We start from the raw sequence: 5,258 nt of genomic DNA, 5'->3' as shown, positions 1-5,258 counted from the left end.
ACTTCCTCCATTAATTCCTTTTCTTTCTGTCTTTTGTTCTTTCTTTTCCTCAGTCATCACTGAGTCTGTCATAATATATAACATGATGTTCACACATAACTATATATCGAAAAATGTTCTCGGGAAATTATAATGTGAGAATTTTTCCATCTGAATCTCCCTGTTTACGTTTTTTCCTTCTCTTAGCTGTCCAGTGTTTGGGGTTTGAGTGTAGAAGTTGTTTTTTGTTTTCGTTTTTTTCCCGAGAAAAAAATATAGCAATTAGGGTGGACGCGAACTGTCTGGGTCATCTTTTTCTCAGTCATCACTAGTAAGTCTGTCATAATAATCACAATCTTACAAGTCAAGTGTCAAGCAAGTTGGAGGGGGGGGGGGGGGGGGAGGGGGAGAGAGAAACCACTCAGTGATCAGGACAAACATCTCCCGGCTTCACAAACGTCCTTTCTACGCAGAGACCGAAGGGTTGACTAACTCCAAAAAAAAGAGTAAATTTTAAGGGGCTTATTGTCCGTCAGGTCTTACTTGCCTATATTGGACATGAATTGGTTTATACGATTCGAGTTTTTACGCCCTCACGGCTTTTGATGTATGCGTGTTTAGGTGGTATCAGCCATCTGCACTTATGATAGAATGACCAAGATCTTTTACGTGCCATTGTGGTGACACGGGGGTGGGAAATGGATACCGTCTCTGGGTCTGCACATAAAGTTGGCCCATCATAGTGTCCGTCCCGGCCCGGATTCGAACCAGCGACCTTTCGATCACAAGTCCAGTGCTCTACCACCTGAGCTACCCGGGCAACAGCCACTTTTATACCTTCGGAATATGCATTTGAATGAGCTCGCACCGGTGGACGGATACATGTACAAGGCACACAAAGCATGCAAATGATAGGCCACGCCCCCCTGTCGAACGAATCAGCGGCAACGATCGCATTGACCTCACTTTCTGTTCGTCCGAAGTTTAGGGAGGGTGGGGGTGGGGGCAGTCTCTGGTGGGGGTGTGTACTGGTTTGAGAGCTCTCTCTTTCAATATATTGATCATAGTTAAATAATAGTCTTTCTGGGTCTATGTGTCTCTGTCCGTCTGTCTGTCTGTGTGTCTCTGTGGCACGGTCTGCCTGTTTTTCTCATTATCAAGACAAAGAATTCTTTCTCTGTCCCTATCCTGTCTGTCTGTCAGCCGGTTCTCCCTCCCTCTCCCACCCGGGCTCTCTTTTTCTCTCCCCCCCCCCCCCCCCCCCCCCCAGTCTCTCTCGCATTCCTCAGGTCAGAACTAAAGCCTTCGGCCACAGGTCCTTCTCCTATGCAGCCCCTAAAATATGGAACTCTCTCCCATATGACATCCGCCACATTGACTCAACCCCTTCTTTCAAAGCAGCTTTAAAGACCCATCTTTTCAAAATCTATTTGGATCCCTGATCCGCTTTTTCAATACCCTGTACTATCGCTTTATGCTTGTGTTTGTGTGTGTGTGTGTGATCGACTGTGCTGTGTGTGTGTGTGTGTGTGTGTGTGTGTGTGTGTGTGTGTGTGTGTGCTATGATATAGGGATTTAACATATTATTTTTCTTACTATGTACTTAGCTTTAGCTTGTGTGAGTGTATGTTTTTCTTTGGATGTTGTTGTTTGTATAATTAACGCATTATGGCATTTATGTATGAACTAGGATACTCTTTATTGTAAACATATATTGCTTTTTCTAAGCTGTTCAGTTTGATGTTAAGCGCGGAGAGCGAGGATTAACTCCATGGTTCGCGCTATATAAGCTTGTCACTATTATTATTATTATTAATCACTGAGCTAACAATGACATTCTCTCTCTCCCATACACACACATACTGACACTCACTGGTGGCACCCCCCCCACACACACACACACGCACGCACACACACACACAAACACGCACACACATACACACACACATACACACCTCTACCCCCCCCCACTCCGCCCCCAAATTCTCACCCTTAGTCAAGTGTTTACCACTTTCATCCCTTATCCCCCAATAAAGCACCCCAACCCCCCCCCCCCCCCCCCGGTACCGGTTGCCAGCACTACGTGACACACACACGTCATTCTCACCACGTGGTCTAGTGACCCAACTATAAAGCATGATAATAAAACGCGGCACCATTGAATGGAATCGGGGTCAAGCAGCCTGATGATGTAAACATTAAACTTTGGGTACTGCTCAATGGCTGTCATTTCATGTTAATGCGAACTTGAAATATGCATACATTCTTCTTCTTCTTCTGAGTTCATGGGCTGAAACTCCCTCGTACACTCGTGTTGTTTTACGTGCATGACCGGTTTTTACCCCGCCATTTAGGCAGCCATACGCCGCTTTCGGGGGATGCATGCTTGGTATTTTCATGTTTCTATAACCCACTGAACTCTGACATGGATTACAGGATCTTTTCCGTGCGCACTTGGTCTTGTGCGTGCGTGTGCACACGAAGGGGGATAAGTCACTAGCAGGTCTGCACATGATTTGACCTGGGAGATCGGAAAAATCTCCACCTTTAACCCACCAGGAGGTAGCGGCCGGGATTTGAACCCACGACCTTCCGATCAAGAGGCCGATGTCTTATCCAGTAGGCCACTGCGCCCGTAATGCATACATTCAAAGATACATTCTGTCACGTGTCAACCATTATGTCAGTCAGCCGCCACACAATCCGTCCCCTCCAGGCTGTTACATGGGCTTTTACAGTGCTCAACAAGTGCACTTTGACATCCAAATGCATCCTGACCTCAGGTCAAAATGAGTTCGGCTCATTCTATGCGATAGGCGTGGAGCGATGATGATCAGAATGATCAAAATCAACGGCATTGCTGCTTTTTGTAGTGCAGAGCGGGTATATATATTATATTGCTATTTCATATGTTACGTGGATTTCCATAGGTCAATTGGGCAAAATTGAGCTCAGTGCAAAAGTGATATCGACGACATTTCCGTCGATATCAGTTTTGATATCGACGACCTCTTTATTGAGCCTCCCCAAATAGGAGAGGGTATGTGCGTAGAAATACTCACAAAAAAATATTGCTTCCCCACTTCAAAAACACCTAAATTTAAAAACAAACAAATATATATGAAAATGTAATTATCCCAGAATTTAGTTGAGCAAGTGACTAGAGACTTTTTGAAAGAAAAGACATTTTAAAAAAACCCTGAAAAGTACAAGAAAAGAGTAAACAAAAAGGAATAATAAGCAGAGGGAGGGATATGGAACAGCCAAAACGGAGACAAATACTTTTGTAATTTCTTTACAGTAAATACAAAATGTCCAGAGAATTAGCAATATATCTAACATTGACTGACTGTGTGATGATATCTTCTGCTATGATCTGTTGAGACAGTGATATCAAAATCGAGACCGAGAAGATATCATCACACAGTCCGTCAATATTGGGTAATATTTATCCTACATACGTGAGATATCTATACTCGTGAGATAATAATCGTTCAAATCACACGTGTGCATATCATGTAAATGAGGTCATGTCAAGCAAGTCTGGCAGGGACCTGTTTTTCCACTGCTTATGATGCCAAAGTCACCGAGACAAACGTCATTATAGAAAAACAAATTGCGCTCGCTAATTACCCTCGATGAATTTTAGAACTAACACGTCACGCCACACTTTCAGAGTGACGTTTCTTTGATTTGACCTAATAGATTGCACGAGGGTTTAGAAGAGATCGAGGTTCTAAAACAAGCGTCTTCAATTTAGCTGCCTCAACTGCAGGACATTTTCAGTAAAATACACGTAAGTACAGTATGTAGGATAAACAGAATACTACGGTACATGGCTTGCTGTATCGTACCAGATTTACACTCGTTGCTTTTTCAAATAGTGAACAGCTCGCTTTCGCTCGCAGTTCAATATTTAAAAAAACAACTCGTGTAAATCAGGTACGACACAGCAAGCCATGCAATATTCTCTATATATCCCATGACCTCCCATGAGACAGAGAAGGAAACAGAGAGAGGATGAGGGAGGGAGGGAAGAGGTGTGCATGGGGAGAGAGACAGAGAAGGGAGAGATCGAGAGAGAAGGAAAGGAAAATTGGAGAGAGAGGGGGACGGAGGGGGGTGGGAGAGAGGGGGGAAGGAGGAAAAAGGAGGGATTTCAGATTTTTAATGACCAAAGTCATTAATTAATTTTTAAGCCACCAAGCTGAAATGCAATACCGAAGTCCGGCCTTCGTCGAAGATTGCTTGGCCAAAATGTCAATCAATTTGATTGAAAAATGAGGGTGTGACGGTGCCGCCTCAACTTTTACAAAAAGCCGGATATGACGTCATCAAAGGTATTTATCGAAAAAAAGAAAAAAACGTCCGGGAATATCATTCCCAGGAACTCTCAAGTAAAATTTCATAAAGATCGGTCCAGTAGTTTGGTCTGAATCGCTCTACACACACACACGCACACACATACATACACCACACCCTCGTCTTGATTCCCCCCTCTACGTTAAAACATTTAGTCAAAACTTGACTAAATGTAAAAACAAAACAGTAGTTCATCATTGCGGCAAAGTAGAGGCATGATTTTACACACACACACAAAAAGCTGAAAATCAATTCCACCACTCACACACCCAAATTACATATCATGGACATTTATATCAAAGCTAAAAAAAAATCCTGGTTTGGCCAGCCAATCTCAGAATCATCATCACTGTACCGATTTTTGAACTACAGAAGACAGCAGATACCACAGGCACTCGTCACGATCCCCCGTCCATCACAAGTGACAGCCAAGACATAGGCCACGCCCACCTCGTGACGAGTGCCTGTGGCAGATACCATCAAGAAATTCTTCTTCCTCTTCTGCGTTCATGGGCTGAAACTGACTCCAGGTAAAATCAAGTTTTCTGCACAACTCGGTTTTAATGTCTATAACAGTGTTTACCCCACCATTTTGGCAGCTATACTACGATTTCGAAGGACAAGAAATTAAAACTCCTATTTCTGAACACACGCACAGTATCTAAAACTGGGATACCAAGTGTTTCCATCCTAGCTACTCTCTTAACGTAAGGGCTTAAAATGAGCTTGATCTGTAAGGTTGAGGTCCCTGCCCCCGATCATTCATATGTAAAGCCGAGCGGTCTTAGCTTCACATTAACTCTAACTGTCTGTGTCTGTGTCTTACATGTTATACGTGTTTGAAGGTCATGTGTCAGGATGGCAATCACACGACAGGACAAACAGACACACAGAATATAAACTCAAGGAGAGGCAGG

This window comes from Littorina saxatilis, linkage group LG15 (genome assembly GCF_037325665.1).
Source record: "Littorina saxatilis isolate snail1 linkage group LG15, US_GU_Lsax_2.0, whole genome shotgun sequence".
Lineage (NCBI taxonomy): Eukaryota > Metazoa > Mollusca > Gastropoda > Littorinimorpha > Littorinidae > Littorina > Littorina saxatilis.
This window is presented reverse-complemented; position numbering follows the sequence as displayed.